This window comes from Plutella xylostella, chromosome 25 (assembly GCF_932276165.1).
Source record: "Plutella xylostella chromosome 25, ilPluXylo3.1, whole genome shotgun sequence".
Lineage (NCBI taxonomy): Eukaryota > Metazoa > Arthropoda > Insecta > Lepidoptera > Plutellidae > Plutella > Plutella xylostella.
In genome coordinates, this window is record NC_064005.1 from 7,903,363 (window position 1) to 7,922,952 (window position 19,590).

The following is a 19,590-nucleotide window of genomic DNA, read 5'->3' on the forward strand; positions in this document are numbered from 1 at the left end:
GTTCGTCACGATGTTGCATGTGCGCACGGCAGCGCTGCAGCGCTTCGAATTTATTGTTTTTTGCTACAGCGATAAAGGCTCGCCCGGTGAGTAATTGCCTTTAATTTTAACCGCTTATGTGCTTTGCTGTATGCAATTTAAGCGGAGATTTATAAGCGCTTAGTGCTGACTTCGATGGAACGATGATCGTAGGGCATGCTATAGGAAGTTGGTTGCGTAAGTTTCTTCGGTTTTGGTACGCTAATGAACGGTTTTATTTATTTTTGCGGTGATAGTTAAAGGTATTAATAAGTAGGTCTTTGGGGGTTTCGATTAAGTTTTGAGAAGCTGATAAAACGTACACAACCTGTAGTGAATCGTCTATCGAATTATTGTCGAGTATCGATTTAAATCAATCGACAGCATTCGCGATTCGTACATAGACACACTTACCAGAGTTATCAGCCTGCCGCCAACACTAGTACCTCACTAGTAACGCTAGTGTTCTCAGTATTAACTAAGCAACGTGTGTACCTATGGTAGCTCCAAATCTAGACTCGTCTCAGGTACCATTTCCACTCCAAGAGGGTCTGGTTTCTTCGCCCCAGACTGCATGTACGAGCACAGAAGGAGCCTTCGGAGTGTACTACATTGGGACAAACAAACCTGACCCCTCTCTGGTAGCATTGTCATTTCAAGGGGGTCAGGTTTCTCTGCACCAGACTGTACGAGTATAAACGGCAGCGATGACTCGAGCTTGGGGAGCGCACTACATCGCTTCCAAAGGTCCAAGTCGAACCGCCTGAAATATTCACGATGCATTCGTGTTCTTGCAGTTTCGTCCATTAGATAATATCTAAGCTAAGGTTGCGCTTTTGCATAATGCATCAAACGCCCGCGCTACGGTGAAATATGCGCCAAATTATCCGGCCATTTGCGAAAACATCGGCTTTTAGCGTTCTGCTTTATTGGTAGTTAGTAGTCGCAATTGGAGCGAAAAGCCGTACTTCAAAGGCTATAATAAGGCCCACATTCGGCACTGATAGGCTTATCATTATGACGAGGAACCGGCTTCCTTGATGCGGCCAGAATTCGTATATCTTATTTTACATAAATAACATGGAACGAAAGGAGCCTCGCCGAGTGACTTATAAACCTGTGGGATTACCACCACCGATCATTAACAGGCGAGTTTCGCTGCTTATGGATTGTTAATTAAATAAATAAAATAAATATGTGGGGACATCTCACACACGGCCATCCGACCCCAAGCTAGGTAGAACCTGTGTTATGGGTGTCGGACAGCTGATATATCTACACAAATACATAGATAGATACATATTGAATATATAAACGACAACCAGACACAAGGCAAACACAAATGCTCATCACACAAATGTTTGCCCTGGGCGGGATTCGAACCCGCGGCCCTCAGCTTCAGAAGCAGCTTCACTACCGCCTTAGCTACGGTGCCGTCAATTCTTAATGTTCTGTGGTGGTACGGCAGCTGTGCTGCGACTGCCAATAGGTAATCGTTTTGGTGACACATCCTAGTACTTACCTACTACTACTAGTACTAATGTTTGTCATCAACTAAATAGGAAAATGTAGCGTGTAACCCTACTGTTGAACTTAATCAAAAACGGCGATACGGCTCGTGACCAATCGATCAATCGACCATTGTACAGCGAAAAGCGGGTGGCTCGCTTGCGAGTCACCTCAGAATATTCCTTCGGATTACGCAGTCCTGAGCATGTTATTCCTCTTTCGGATAAAAGTCCAAGAACCCTACAAGTATCTACCATCAACGAATTACATCAATTTGTACTCAAATAAATAAACAAAGAAAGAAAGTATCTTTAGCGGTCGAGTCGCCTATCACATCTTTCGACCCTTTAAGCAAATCAGCACTAGATAGCGACCCACGCCGTATTACAGTAAATGGATCCAAAATAAGGGGCATTCCCGACCAGTCTTCGTTAAAATCCTAACTTATATTGTAAATGCAAAAGTAACTGTGTCTGTCTGTATGTATGTCTGTCTGTTACTCTTTCACGCCAAAACTACTTAACGGATTTCAATGAAATTTGGTATATACAGATAGGTTTAGACTCTGGGAAAGAACTTAGGTACTTAGTTAAATAAGTCTGTTTATTTTAAATTTAAGTTTTCTTTACTTACCTTCTCGTGTTGTGGTCGCATGTATTTAGAAAGTACACATTACAATAATTTTACTCTAGTCTTAAATTATCTTTTAATGTGTAACTTATCTGTTTTGTGATCCTTAAATAAATAAATAAATAAAAAAAAGAACATAGGCTACTTTTATCCCGGAATTCCCACGGGAATTTTTTTGAAGGCGAAGCAAAGCTCGCGGGAAGATCTAGTTGACTATAAATAACGTTTACGTTTTACGTTTTTAAAACCACCATAACGTAAGTTTTCAAGGCACTCCCCAAATAGCATGGAAATCGCAAATTTTCAAAAAATAATAATAATAATAGAATAGTAAGTATATAACAAGTGCCTAAAATTTAAAAAATAAAGAAGTAACAATGTCTTCTCATTACGGAAGAGCCCGGAAGGCCTCAAGGCAATTTTCTCGAAGCGTTTTCACAAAAATTAGCTTTTCTTAAAGACTCCCTGCCTGAGCACAAAATGATTGTATATAATATATAAGTACATACCGGGTGTAACTAAATTGCTACCGTATTAATAAATGATGTGCCTACTTACTGTGTACGCAAGTTTCTCTCATAATAAAAATCGTTCAGTGTACTGGGTAGATTCACATACACGCGGGAAGATAACCAATGAAATTCCACCGTTTATAACATAATATTGGATATGGCTGTAGACTAGAAGGTACATTGAGTTGTTATATGATACACATACCTATACGGTGCCTCAATATCCGTAGCCTGATAGGACAATTAAAATTGTAATTGGGCAGTTCTTCTTTTTAACCTACATAATGAATAAAAAATTATTCCGAATTTGAAAAAAATAACTATAGCTTTTTGGTGAACTTTTATAATTTTTATGATAGCTACATATCTATTCTATCGAAAAAAGTGGTTGGCCGCGTAGTTTACGTATTTTTTCAAGATTTTCAGAACATAATACGTGGATAAGGCAAAGAAAATTACAACTTCGTCACTTTTGATTTGATCCTTTATTTTTTTTAAAGAAATAGGCTTCGTCGATTAAAATGAAACTATTTTGATACGTTAATAAACAAAATAATGTTTTAGAAAACATATGAAGGAATAGATTTTTAGTAATAACAAAATATTTATTAAGTAGTTATTACCACTCTGTCACTATTTCAGCTAAAATGAATCTTGTTTTTGTTATAAATATTTTTTCGTTACTAATTACAGTCAAAAATTAACAGCATAGACGTTAACATCAATGACTAAATTTAATATGATTTTTCCAAAGTTGCACTATTTATTACATAACATATAAACGACCAAAAACAAGTTGACTACCAGGAGACACCAATCGTTACAGAGTGGTAAACGATGTGACAGAGTTGTTATTCTATTAAATATTAGGAAGCGTTTTGGAATAAAACAGTTTTATTTAATAAGAATGATTTAGTAACTTACATATAAATCATTGTGGTTTCAATTTAGTCAAAGAATTAACTGGAGATATCTTTATAATTAGTATAACTAATGAAATCACACTTGAGAACCTCTGGAGAGTGAAATATCCGTATTTCAGGAACTTAAAGGACAAATTGGTTCCAACTACATAAAATAATGTTTAACTGCACAAATAATATTTTCGATAACCTAAAATTTAAGTAAAATTATGAAAAATTGCGTAATTTGTTAAAGTTTTAATCAGCCATAATTCGAAAATACAGCAGTGGCTCTTAAAACTTGAAAAAAATTCTTTTTCCTTTTTTAATTACCTTAGAAGCTGGAAGGACTTTAATGTAATCATCAAACATCCGATAAATCATTCTGCACCATATTAAAAAGTCTACCACATTCATCGTCTGTTCTTGAGAACAATACCATGAAATCACCTTTTTCACTAACGAAACTTTTTATTACTGCAGCGCAAGTGTATTGGACGTTCCTTTCGCTTCGTACTTTAACCAAAACGTGTAGTTTCTCTTCATTTTTTCTTTGATGAATATCCTCAGGTTGGAGTGTTTGGTAAGAATGTGACAGATTGGTCGTGTGACAGAGGGGTAAAATGTGTTGCAAAGTCGATTAGTGTTTAAACAGTAACATAAGGTGTATTATTTACATGTTGATTGCAAAGTAATCGTTATTACCAATGAGTAAATAACAAAATAATAATTTAATTGTATTTTATTTTAACAATTACCTACGTGACGAAGCTGCCGCCAAATAAACCCACGCACCTCCTGTCATACTTTGCGGGTGGCTGATACGAGGTGTCTGGATCTCAAAGGGGAAATCGTACCAAGGCAGAAAGGAGGCCTAAAACTCTGATTGATGGCAATAAGGATGAGTGGCTCAAACAAATATTTTAAATGGCAACGTACGTGACAGAATGTACCTACTAAAACATCAGGTAGTAAGAGACAAATTTTCAACATTTTTTAAAAATATTTCAGTAATATTTTAAAAATATATATTTTGTTTTACTAAATAGGTAATGTCTTCTGGAGTTTAAATAATTTTTTATATTTTATGTCGTCATATATTTTTTTTGTAACATTATGGAATATACGCAGGATGAAGTGGCGGGAGACAGCCAAGATTCGTATGAAATACAGCTCTGTCACGCGGATTTACCACTCTGTAACGTAATTTTAAATACAAAATTATAAATTTATATTTTTGTAAACGTGCACAGCCGTTGTGTTTTTAGTACAATGCACGTTGAAATAGAAATAAATAAATAAATATTTGTAAACCTCATGATTTTTTCTTCTCAACTGATGGAGACACCGTTATGTAGGTTAAAAAGAAGAACTGCCCAATTATCATTGGTCAGGATACTACACACAACCCTATGGTTAAGGTATTCCTTGAACCTTCAGTAGTAAGTCCATATAACTCATCAGTAGATCATAAAGGTAAGCGTCTACCTTTAGGCATCGTACGTAACGGACGCATCACATTCGTTTAGTTTGTATAGAAATTCACACAAGTGCTTCACCTCACCGGCATTTCCGATGCCTTTACTCCATACATTTTTGAAAATCCCTTTTGTCCGATACATTTTACCATATCGATAAGTGGACGCTTGCCTTTAAGCTGCTATGACTCGTCAGTAGATAGTAATCTCTTTTGTCTCACACATATCGAACTTGTTGAAAAGGCCCAATAGGTTCTACATATCAGCGCGTCTGTGTGTTCAATAGTTAGGCACTAAACCTGCGCAGGTCCATTGAATTTCAAAATCTAGGTCTCGAACGTGAAGCCTATAGACGGCTCTGTTTCTATGTAAGCTTGAAATTGTAAGATAAGCGTATTAAGCCTGCACACACACAGGCATTGCCAAATTATGTATACGTAAGTTTGTAACGTGTGGGCTATGTTATGAGCGGATAGGGTTTTGCGGATCCCCAATAAATCTATACTGCTCAACGCAGTGATTATTTATTAATAATCATAGCATTATGCTGAGCCGGAACCCTTTTGCTAACATGATAAATACACATATTGCTCATCTATTCTATTTTCTGCACCTGGAACCTTTGTGCATATCCCCTAGGTCTAGACTGCCTGCTCATCTATTTTAACATATTTCTGTCTGATATATTAATATCGTGTGTTTACGTTATCTTCAATCCTAATGTAATATTTTCATTGTGTATGTATTGTGAAAAGCAAATAAAGTCCTGTGTATGCATTGTGTAAAGCAAAATAAAGAATTTATCTATGTTTACAATTATATCGCAACCTATCACGTGAGTACAAATGTGCTGCGAAAAGAGGGTGACTAGCTTGTGAGCCACCTCTGACTACCCCTTCGGGGATTACAGTCTTGAGTGCATATGTGTAATAATATCTATCGAAATTAAAATCGCGATCCTCCTAAAACTTGCGGCCGTGGTTTGAGAAATGATCCGTTCTCCACCGAGTCAGAGATTAATGATTGTTAACTTAAACTCCCCCCAGATTTAGGTCCCGTAATCGGCTGCTGCATCTGTCGTTAGTGTATTAATGACATCACCTACGGAGAATAGCACCTTCGACAAAGATGTTTTACTACGAACTAGATGGAGTATCAGTGCAATATTAATAACAAGCTATCTCGCCGAGCTTCGCTTCACCTTAAAAAAAATCCGGAAGGGAATTCCGAATAAACAGTAGCCTATGTTCTTTCTCAGGGTCTAGACCCCTGGTACTCAACCTTTTTTTTTTCGCGGGCCACAAAAACGTTTAAGTCATGGTTTCGCGGGCCACAAGCAATATTTTTTTGTTTTTTTTTTAACTATTATAAAGCGATGTAAAATATCGAATATAATATAAAAAAAACACACGCATATTCCCTATTATCTCTCATGGCACGCGGGCCACTGATAAAGGCCTGGCGGGCCGCATGCGGCCCGCGGGCCGCAGGATGAGTATAGCTGGTCTAGACCATCTGTATACCAAATTGTACACAAATCCGTTCAGTAGTTTTGGCGTGAAAGAGTAACAGACAGACAGACACAGTTAGTTTCGCATTTATAATATTAGATAGGATTAGTTAGGATTGGGGAGTTGGTATAATGTAGGTATATTATTTTTAAAAGTTGAAAAATGAGTTACGCACATCAAATTGCGCACGCGGAAAATATACTTTTTGGAACTTCCTGATGTTGATGAAGTAGGTAGTCATCATAATGTAATAATTATATTTTACCCACAATATTCTAAGACTTAATGCACAGGTTATTATCATATTTGATAGTTGGAAATAGAACTTTCCACTCGAGCGAAGAAGATAACACTTAGGAATTAATTATTAGAACCCGAGAGTCGAACATAATAGTTAATTTGCAGTTAACCGAGTTAGTCTGTGGTAATATAAGTTTGGGATCGGGGCGTAATATAAAATTTTACGATTCAATCTTACAGCACAGCGACTGTGGACATTTAAAGCCGTTCCAAAATCCAACATAAAACCCGTTTCAAGACGAGACAATCCGAAGAATTCCCATTTTGAAAGCCAACCGCAACACCGCACAACGCTCTAAACCGAACACCCATAAGCGCAAAACAGAAACAGCGAATTGTAAATTTTGAATTCGTGCCACGAACGATTTGCTTAGAACGTGTTAACCGACCAAAATGAAATTGCACCTTCCAACATTCCTGTAGTAGTTAGCTGAGAAATTCCAAATTTCCCAAGTCATAACAGGGACGGACCGTGAGTCTTCCGTCTGATACGGAGAGCCACGTCCAGGCAGATCAAAAGATATATCAGGATAACGAGTCAGCCAGCATGCTTGTAATTCTCAGTGAATACAATTTGATAACCTAATGTAAAATTTCATTTTATCCGCTTAATGTTTGTTGGATATCTGTATTTCGTGATGAACTGCCAGCTCATACATAATTATTATGATTGTATTATCACCACGACCTATCAGTCCCCACTGCTGGGGCACGGGTCTCCTCTTTTTTTTTTTAATAAAGGAAGGGTTAAGACCTCGTTCACAACGCGGGTCCAGTGCGGATTGGTGAACCCCAACACAAGCAAGGTTGTTCTGAGAGAGTTGTCAGGTAAATGGGCAACCCGACTGTCAGATGTTTTCAAGCTGCCCCAAGGTCTCTGACTAGTCTTATTGGCTTAACGATCATATTATTATAAATTTAATTATTTAGTTATTACTTTAACTCCATTTTAAGTCCATAGCTCCAGATCATGTTACAAAATAACCTCCAAAATGTATGCTTTTATGCAATGCATGCCGAATGTATGCCGTATATATTCCTGTATGTTTCTGTAATATGTATTCCTTTCAAAGTCAAACGACTCAGTTGTTACGTCACTCATGGAAGTTTCTTAGTGCACCTAACTATATTATGATCAGTCAGGAAAAACGGGCTAAGACCGATCTCTCACAACTGCAAATTTACCAAGTCAGAGTCGGCTTCGAATGCATTCCATTAAATATTCGACTTAGAATTAGGTAAGTCGATGACGGCTTAGCGAACTTGCCGACGCGTTCTGAATCCTGATGAGTTGTGGCATTATGTCTACCCGTAGGGGGGTTCTATAATAGATATTTTAAATATTTACGCATAAGTATTTGGAAAATGGAGATGGATCGGTCACACTATAAGAAGGGGAGCCGATAACATGGCAAGCATCGCTTTTGAGTGGAAACCGCTAGGAGGCCATCGGAGACGCGGTCGCCCTGTGCACACATGGCGGCGCACAGTGGACGGCGAGCTGCGAGCGCAAGGCCTGAGCTGGACGGAGGCCAGAGCGGTTGCTGAGGACAGTACGGCGTGGCGCACTCTCGTGAAGACCCTCTGTACCACTGGGGTACCTTAGGACAACAACAACAACAACAACAACAACATAAGTATTGTTTAAGGTAAGAATCCTATATCGGTATAGTACGCATCGGACCCAATGGATGGACGCACTTTTGAGAACTTCTATGCAAAGAATTCTGAATGCGATTCGCCAAAAGGTGAACGCTTACCTTTATAATCGCTGGATAAATAATAATAATAATAAATATGTGGGGACATCTTACACACGGCCATCCGACCCCAAGCTAGGCAGAACCTGTGTTATGGGTGTCGGACAGCTGATATATCTACACAAATACATAGATACTAAATATAAATATCAACACCCAAGACCCGAGTACAAATATCTGTCTTTAAACAAATATCTGCCCCAGCCGGGAATCGAACCCGGGACCTTCGGCATAGCAGTCAGGGCCACTAACCACTACGCCATTCGGTCGTCTGAATGGCTACGTCGCGTTATATAGCATAAGATCCTTTAAGCAAGGAGTTACCAGCCGAAGCGCGGTACTGAAAAACTAATAATTGAAAACCCTACAAGCATACACATTTGCCACATTTAATTAAAACCTCTACCATCAAAGGCCGTGCCAATAGATACTAAATTAGTGTTCATTTAACAAACTATTTGAGAGCCAATATAACGTCGCTCGTGTAAATTAAATTAATTCTCAGACTCATACTAATAATGATTACTTATACGAAGTTATGGGAGCGTAGCGATGAATTTTATGCATAACTGGGCTCGCACCTCGCAGATATTAGGTATTCAATGTATCTTTCCTGTTGGAAATTTACAGGACAAATATGCAACAGGAGAATTGATATGCGTTATATATTTATTTATATTTTCTCTCGTTATCTTTATGGGCACTCATTGACAGTTATAGGTAGTAAATTTTTGACGAATACTATAATCCGCATATTGTAAACTATGTCTTCGTAAATTTTATAACATTTGTATAATATGTAATGTAAATATGTATATTATTAGGACAATGCTAATGTAGAAATCAGTAATTATATTCATACTAAATGCCGCACTTGACAGTGTGGACAGTGGACACCATGGCACAACGATGCAAAGAAAGGAAGCAAAATTAAAAAAAACTAGGTAACTATCAAAATAGTCTCTTCTGTATAATGCTGCTATTGTGGGTAAAATACATGAGTGTATATGTTACTGTAAAAGCCCGAACAACGGTAAATCCTAGGATTTACCAGTAAATCTTAGGATTTACCAACATGAGTTGGTAAATGTAAGGATTTGTGAAAATGGGTCATTTTTTTCGGACTTTTACCATTAGAATTTGGTAAATGCTAGGTTTTACCACTGACACCTAGTAAAAGTTGGTTTTGGGAATAAAACAAAGATTAATTAAGTTATCATCATCATCACGACTCATTACGTCCCCACTGCTGGGGCACGGGCGGGTCTCCTTCCAATGAAGGAAGGGTTTCGATCTAGTCCACCACGCTGGCCTAGTGCGGGTTGGTGGATCCCAACACAAGCAAGCTTGTGGTGAGCGAGTTGTCGGGTAAGTGGGCAACCCGACTGTCAGACGTTTTCAAGCCGCCTGAAGGCCTCTGACTAGGCTTAACGACTGCTGCCGAAGCAGCAACCGGGACCCACGGCTTAACGTGCCGACCGAAGCACGAAAGCATCCAGAAAAGAACCACTTGAAATCGGTCACCCATCCAATGGCTGACCATGCTGGTTGTTGCTAAACCTCAGTGATCAGTTACGATCACTGAAGCCCGCTCGACTACGGACGCTTTGTTCGACTACGGAGGTTATAAGTTATAACCTGGCTTTTTCAACATTTACCGTGCCTTAATGTAAATCTTAAGATTTACCAAGTGAATAGTGGTAGAAGTGCGAATCGCAAAATCTTTCGGGCTTTTACCATTAAGAGTTGGTAAATCTTAGGTTTTACGCGTAAATCTTAGGATTTACCGTTGTTCGTACTTTTACAGTAACATATATAATACCAACACGAAAAATTATAACAAAGCTAAGTAAGATCCAGCTATGCAACCTAGTCTAGCAGTAATTCAGTTTTTAACTTTAAAACTAAAGTAGGAGCACAACTGACAATCCTTCTCGCAAGAGTTTTGACAGCTACTTTTCCCTTTGCCATATTTTCTGCAGTGGATGGACCTCAGATGTGGGTCAAGGGGATAAAATGCTCGAATAATGCAAAGGGTTCCGTCTATAAAACATTATATTATGAAGTTATTATAATTCGTCGTGCAAAAAGATTGTAAAATTGGGCTAAAGTTCTACATTCTCTGGGCATTCACCAATTAGATACATTTTATTACGATGATTTCTGAATCTGATTTCAGATTTTGTAAGTACATTTATTTAGTAAAAGGTGACTCGCTGGCTAGTCACCTGAAACCACCACTTGGGAGATTGTGCATGCACGAATAAGCCCGCAACTGCTAAGTATGCATAAATTGGTGTCTGCACAATTGCACCTAAATCACTAGAATTATACAACATACCTTATGCTTTTGCTCAAGTGTACCAATACCTGCAAGAGGTTGATGAAAAATAACTGTACTAATGCCGAGTTGCAGAAAGGGACTTTAAGCTAATGTGGACATTAAATCTATGTCTGTCTCTTTCTGTCCGTATACTGTCAAAGCAAGGCAACAATACATTTAATGCCGACATTAACTTAAAGATCCTTTCTGAAACTCAGTGTAAGTACTTTGATTATCTATATATTATACTTAATTTTATTTTTACGCCAGTGTGAATTGTTTTAAAATTAAAAACTTTTCAAAACCGCCCATTTTACCGTGGAACTCTAAATATAGGCTCTCTCGGAATGAGTTAATAACTACGGATTCAATTTGTTAGACAAAATTAGCTCGTGACCCGAAGTTTGTATGGGCTCGGTCGCGAGTGGGTAGGTGCAGGCCAACGATATTTAATACAAACTAGATGGAGTGTCAGTGCAAAAGAAACGTCTTGGCAAATAACATCCCAATTCTACCACTGAGCTCTTATTTTGAATTAGTTCGGTCAGAAGTTTTGTGAAACTCAACTCCTTTATTGAGAAGAGTAGAGTTAATTTATTGGTACAATGGTGGTTATTAGGTTGAACTTAAAACGGTTTGACAGTAAAGAACACTTTTTGTTCGCATGTGATAAACCATTTTGTTCGTTTATTTTTAACTAGCTGTTCCCGCGCGCTCCGCTTCGCCTTAAAAAGTTTTCCCGTGGGAATTCTGGGATAAAAAGTAGCTAAGTAATGTTCTTTCTCAGGGTTTAGACCATATGTGTACCAAATTTCATTCAAATCCGTTCAGTAGTTTTAGCGTGAAAGAGTAACAGACAGACAGACAGACAGACAGACACAGTTACTTTCGCATTTATAATATTAGTTAGGATCTAAGGTACCTACGGGCGATCGCGGGCGGGAGCCGTCTGCGAGGGTAAGGCCTAGTTTCACCATAGTCTGTTAGAAATTTAGATTTACATCTGTTAATATTAATAGTGTCATCCAAAATAAAAAATTCATATTGAATACCTACCTGTCAAAATTTTACAAGTAATCCTTTGTTTTAAACTATCAGGTTGTTAATGATTTAACCTAGTATGGTAAAACTAGGCATAAAGACGGGTGCGGGCGGGTAAAGACGGGATCGCGCGGGGACGGCACGGATGACAGTTCGCAATTATGTGAAACATGGTTTGTGACTTCGTTGACAGTTTGGATTTGCTTTTTGGTTCTGGCGCTTTTTTTAACCATAATTTAGTTTGCTGTGATGTAAGTCTACTTTCATATTTAAGGCTATGGTCGATAACCTTAAAGTTATGAAATAATTTGTCGAAATCATTGAAATTTTTAAGTAAGTAGGTACCTTGTACCTTGGCCTATGGCATAGCACAGAAAATAATTTAGCTTCTTCATAAAAAAATGTATGGTCACAACTTTTTCACTATACCAACTTAGATCTTAGACTAGATTACCCAATAGCCATAGAATTTTGTGAATCGATTATTGGGCTGAGTTACAATAGGCTCTTTCCACTTTCGCATCACCCTGTATACCACACAAGAATAGCCTTCAGGAGCAATTTACATTTCAGGGCACTCCCTTATCGGTGTTCTTATTAAGGGACCATATTTATGAGGGCATTATGCTTCAGCCACTGGCCTGGGTTAAGAAGATACAGGATGATTTAATGTGCATCTATTAATGGAGATTTTTAGTAGCTGAGAACTTGAAAACGGCTCGCGGTTAGCTGAAGAGAAAACTCAGGTAAAGCAAGTGGCTGGATTAAGGTTTAATCGTATTCTTTTAAAAAACAAAACACACACGTACTCACGCCTTGTACTAATGTACTCCCTTGCGGGGTAGGCAGAGGTGCATTGCTGCACCCACTTTTCGCCAGAGTGTTATGTTAGTCCCAATGTAATAGGGGGCGGGCCTATTGCCATTTTACAATCCAAGACCCGAGAACAAATATCTGTGTTTAAACAAATATCTGCCCCAGCCGGGAATCGAACCCGGGACCATCGGCTCAGTAGTCAGGGTCACTAACCACTACGCCATTCGGTCGTCGTATTCTTTTAACCTTTATTAATGGTTAATATTTAATCGTTTTCTGCACTTAACTAAATGCTTTTAAGTTTACCAATTGAGGGTTAAAGTTAAGCCTGTAAACCTATCGACATCGCACGCAACGGACACATCGCATTTAGTATTCTTTGGAGCAATTTCTATGTCCAAAAAAGTTTTGTGCAACAGCTTTAAATTAAAGGAATCATTAGTGGTAATGACATAATAGCTAATGTGATATTTTAAAGAGGCTTTCTGCAACTGAGTGATTATTTAGAAATCCATACAAGTGCATCCACTTCATCATACATTGATGGAAATCTGTTTGGTCCGAAACGTACGATACCGATAGGCGCGAACGATTACTTTATAGCTGCATTTATTTTTTAAATCCTTTATTGCACAAATATATAAATAAGTGTACAAAGGGTGGACTTAATGCTAAAAGCATTTTCTACCAGTCAACCCACAGGAAGTACAGGAAAAATTATGCTAAAGGTGTGCAAAAAAAAGAAAAAAAAAAAAGAAATTGCAATGTCACTCAATAATTATTGTACCTAACAATAAATAGAATACATAAATAGAAATAATATAACAATAAACTATAAATATATACTTGTATAAATATATATGTATATCGAAGAAATAGATTAATATATACCAATTATTAATATCATTTACATTAGGTTCAGGATAGGCTGTCATACTTGCTGAGGTGCTGCATGTGTTCCTTGTTAGTATTAGCGCTTATGTACACAACAACTATAATACAATCCTTGAGTAAATTAAAAGGCAAGCACAAACTGCTATAATAGTATGACTTTAGTATTACAGCAGCTTACCTAACGATTTTTTAAATACTTGCATAGGTAGGTACTGCTATTTGCGCAGAAAATAGACCGCTTTGATTTTAATTAAAGAACTAGCGAAAATATAAACTTTAAAACGCCATTATTAAATTCGCACGGAGCGTGTCTGCCAAAGTCGCGAAAACTTTTAATTTTCCGTTTCAGTCGGGCCACTCCTGAAACTGACTTCACTATTTATTTGATCGAGTGTAGTCTGTTTTTTAATCTCAGAATCAGAACCATTCATCAACAGTCATTTGTCCCGTAAATATACGTGACTTAATCGCGGGACAATCGACTGTTGATGAACGGTTCAGAATCTGTTAATTTTGTATCTGAGATTAAAAAACAGACTTTAGGTTTACTGCGGTCTGGCGATGATGATGATTAATAAATTACTAAAATGTAATCTACTTAGCGACAATACATATATACTTGGTTTGGAATAAACTGTAATGACGTTCATATTCATAGTTTTAGGGTAGTGCAGTGCGGTAAATTTTAATTGGTTAAATTTTTACCTGTAAGAAACCTGATTTGGTGTAATTTTATTAGAGATAGATAATTAGTCAATTACTGGTAAAGAAATAGACCTTGATATTCAATAACGGTTTTATATTTGATTTCAAGAGTAGCACTCAGATTCCCGAATTAAAATAACTGGCGGGTCATTGTCATTGTTTCACCAAATTATTTTCTTTATTACAATGGTTTTTAATTAAGAATTTATGCTTTCATGATATTATCGACAATCTGTAAACTCGGGGACAAAAGCTCCAACTCATAATAACAATAATGATAGGCCGAGACTACACCAAATACAGGGTGTTTAAAAGGGTAAGTGTAGGAAGCTGACAAGTGACAGACTAGTGCGGTAAATCATCAACTTTATTTTTTTTTATTGAAATTACACAAAAGGATTATTTTATTTTGCTTTTTCATAGAAACTTTTTTGGTTTTTTGGTGAATATTCCATATTTATACATATAAATAGTTGTTCAGATTGACGAGTGGTTAAATTATTCCAATGTCAAAAATTACGTAGAATTATTGTTGCTCTAATAACTTGTTTTTTTTTTGGTGTTGGCATTTGTTTCTGTTCCAAAGTTAGCTATGCCGGTCTTTAGGCCTCTGAAAAACGAACAACAGAAAATCCTCGAGCCGCAATCAGGAACCTCAACAATAACATCACAAACAGTCACATCATTTAATTCAAACTAAAAGTCAAACAAACGCACATAACATACATAAATATACGTCGGAAATGATCAAACAAACCCTTGCTATTAGTGGATCCGGATTTGACTTTCTAGTTAACGATTATTTGGTTGGGAAATTGACAAAGTCTACGCGTAATAAATTATTCTGTAAGCTACTTATGTTTGTATAGTGTATTTGCGAAGCGCCGGGACGCTTTGATTCAATCGGATGTGGTTTGGTAGGAGTTATTTGTTTGTTATTTTTAAATTTATAAATTGGTTGGTATGATATTTTACCGTTGAGAAAAAGACAGGGTGTTGGAAGATGGTATTGATATGACTGTGTTCATGTCACAGCAACGTATCGTCTTATTAGGGTACATATGGGCGCGCCGTAAGCAAATTTATGTACCTACCTTTATAATTATTATTTGATTGATAATTAATAATTGTACAAAATATAAGAAATAATACCTATGTGGGGATATCTTAGACACGGCCATCCGACCCCAACCTAGGTAGAGCTTGTAATATGGGTAATATGTACAGCGATGATATACTATATCTAAACAGATATCTATATCGCAAGGGAGTACATTAGTAAAAGGCGTGAGTGCGTGTTTTTATCTATAATTTAAAAACTATTGCTAAGTGAAAAAACTTGATTACAAAAAATATAATTACTACTCGTACCGTTAGATGAAGTTTAAACTCGCATACCAACTGACATCTAACCATAGATACATGATTTACGCTTTACCTGAACGCCAGACACCCCGATTCCTGCCCGAGTCACCACTTTTGGCTTAGTATACCATTTTTCAACACCCTGTATATTTACTGAAACATGTACGGACATGCGACACTCGCCGCTAGTGCTGAGTGGGTTCCTTTCAAAAACCGCCAATTACAGCCTTGCAGACGAAAACAGGCAGACATTTTGAGCACTTCATTAGGTCTAGATTTAACGAGCCAACTTCCTATTGGAGGAAACATTAATTAGACCTGGTAACGACGCTATTCTGACAAGCGCTACGTTTTAAAAGGTATAATGCACAACACATCTGTGCTGAAATGTACAAATAAAAGAGATGTTTTTTAAAAGATATTTATGTATGATAATTATGTCCTCCTAGCCGAATTTCGACCACGGCGGCCAATCTCGATTGAGATCAGCCATCTACGCAGGAGTAGATTATAGTGCCCAAGTGTGTGCGCAGTACATAGGAGCACTCTCTGTTCCATCACTCTCATAGCCCAATGGGACGGATTGACCGACACGACTGGAGAGAGCTAGGCGCAGGACCGACTGCTTTACATGCCCATCCGACAGCATGGATCGTTTCACTGTTTCGGACATCAGGTGATCAGCCTTTTATGTCCTAACCAAACTTAGAATCACAATTTAGAAACACAAATTGATGGTCCCACCCGGGAATCGAACCCGGGGCCTCTGGGTCATGAAGCGAAGCTTCTACCACTAGACCACAGAGGCAATTATATTATGTATAATTAAATACATAAATATGTAAAGTACACTATTTTTTGAGCAACTAGGTATTTCTGTCGTTTATTTTTAAAGGCAAATGACCCTCACATTGGTATCATAGGTATCGGCCTCAACAGATTATTATAAATGCATGGAGAAACGGCGCTGGCAATGCCGATGAACTGGACGCGTTGTGTGAATTACTAGACAAAGAATACTGATGTAATGAGTTCGTTTCGTTGCATACCCGGATGTAAGGATTTTTGTCTATCCTACTATAATAATATTATAAAGGCGAAAGTATGTTTGTAAATAATTCACGTCAAAACGGCTGAAACGATTTTAATTTGGTATGGAGTTAGCTGACACTATGGATTAACACATAGGCTATACTTTTTATCGCGGAATTCCCACGGGTAAACTTTTTAAGGCGAAGCGAAGGTCGCGGGAACAGCTTGCTTTTCATATGAGGTTCTAGCCGGATTGTGAGCCCCTGAACGATGCTGAAGCGATAAATAGAAATACAGGGTGTTGCAAAAAGGGAAACTTTGTTGGTCACGTGACTTTTTACTATGGAGAACAAATAATTTTTTTCGTGAATTTCCAAAACTCGAAGAACTAAAGTTGTTCAGAATGACCCCCTGAGTCGCCCCTCTTCAGCTTAGTATACCCTTTTTGAAACATCCTGTATTTCTATTTATCGCTCTAGCATCGCTTAGCGGCTCACAATCCGGGCTAGTCTATGGCTAGAACCTCCGGAGTGCACCGTGCACTCAGCTGACGCCGCCGCCGCCTCCACCGCCGCCGCCGCGTGATTTTATTGATGGCAGCAACGCGATTGATTCTGATAGTGATTGCTTTTGTTCGTGTTAGGCAGGTGGATGTGAATATTAATTATTTTTTAATTGCTTTTGTTAGGCTGGTTTGAATTGAAAGGTATTACCTTATTACAGGGTATGTTTATTGCCTTCATTACTTACTTAAGAAGTACTTAGTAACTGGTCTGGTACTAGTAACTAGTAAGTAGGTACTTAAGTAGTCTTATTATAAAATTGATGATTACTTAGAGGACGTCAATGCATGGCTGTGATAAGTAGTAAGCTCTGCACATATTATTATAATAATAATTTTAAGCTTATAAATTTTATATACATACCAACTAGTTTTAAGTCTTTTTTAAAAATATGGCTCAGGAGTTTCTTGCCTCCGTTCTTCTCCTAAGACAGAAAGAGGCCCCCTTATCCATACGGAGAGTAGTTTTGTAAAAATTTACGTTCATCAGAAAATTTTATATTAAGGTAGGTATACAATGAATATAAATTTATTTGACTTGACTTGACTTGACTAGTAAGGTAAGTACTAGGATTTATAACACTACTTTTGCATGCATCTTGTAATGAGATGTAATTGTGAAAATGTTTGTAGCTGTTAAAGTTACCTACATAAAGTTTTTCCATTCCATACTTGATTTATAATTAGTCACCTTCTCCTAAATAACGCGAACCTACATATAACTCTTTAAATAATATAATGTTTAAAAATAGGAGATTTCAGCTATTTCTATCCTCCTAGTGGCGTATACAATATTATACGGTATATCTAGGTACCAATACAAATTATTGGTAAAAGTACGAAGTTCCAAAGTTATTCGGTTAGCACTGCAGCCGCCCTGGGGGGACCCCCTATATGAAGAAAAACTAAGTTTGGGAGCGTTGCTGCGCAAGGCACTACCCTATCTCATTGCATTAAACGTGCCGATTGCACGACAGCTCTCGTACGTTCGTTTTTCGTCAGTATAGAGTGACCCCCTGCTGTTTCCTGCAGAAATACAACTTTCGGCACTCAAGTGCAGTTTGCGAATCACAACTAGCTTCACTCGAGACTTGTCGAGACGCAGCACACTTCACTCCAATCAGCCTCCTTCAAGCGCACGAACTTCACGTCTATACGATTATTATACCTTGTTTCACATAAGCAGTCCTTATGCTTCGATTACACATTTGGATACTGTTTAAATTGTATTGATTACTTTCAGTTACTTTCCAGTTAAGTAAACGACTTTTCAATTCACAAGTTCTAACCAACGAAAATAAAGAGTTTGCTTACTGGGAACGGATGCTAAGTGTCAATCTTATCAGTTACCGTACCACCACCAACCATTAGTGATTAATTGTGTTTAAAATTTTAAATTGAATTATGTCGAAATTTGAGACAACTAATTTCAATCTCGTTAATTTCATCATCATCATCATCATCATGAACTAATAACTATAAATTAAGATGATAAGATACAAAAATTATGTACCATTCTAAGTTACCTACATTATTATTGCTTATTTATTTATTTTATAAATCTCACTTATACCTTAGTACCACAGGACGTGACTGTGAGCCACCAATTTTTATACTGAACTTGGGTCTTCTTTTTTCAATAAATACTAACTTTTTATTATAGTGGGATACAAATAAAAAACAAAAAGAGCATATTCAGTCTATCTTCCTCTGTACAACATTATCAATCTCTTATAAAACCTCGCGAAGCCATTTTAATTTTGTACTCTCCGGAGCAGTCGACTGAAAATAATATCGTGCCGTAACTTATCTTGCGAATTCCTTATTTCATTTTACAACGCCTATTGTTGGCCGATGATATATACAGGCGGCGCCCTAAGGTGGGCCCTTTCTTAAAAGATTTATAATGTGAACAGAGGTAGACGTGGCGTTCTAAGAAAATCGTCGCACACACTTTAATAAAACGGGATGGCAGTATGTAATATCAATAAAATATAGGTAATTATAGAAATATTCTTTTTTGACACATTGACAACCACACCCAAAAATACAGAAAATAATACTTTACAAAACGACAACAAAAAAATACAGATAAGAATACAATACAAAACAAACAATAAATCCACAGGTTGATGTCCAGAGCGTCAAAAAGGCACTAGCTCAGCATGTGCTGTAAGGGAGTAAGGCCACAGTGCTGGTTTTCATCTGGCGCGAAAGAAACTGCACGAATTA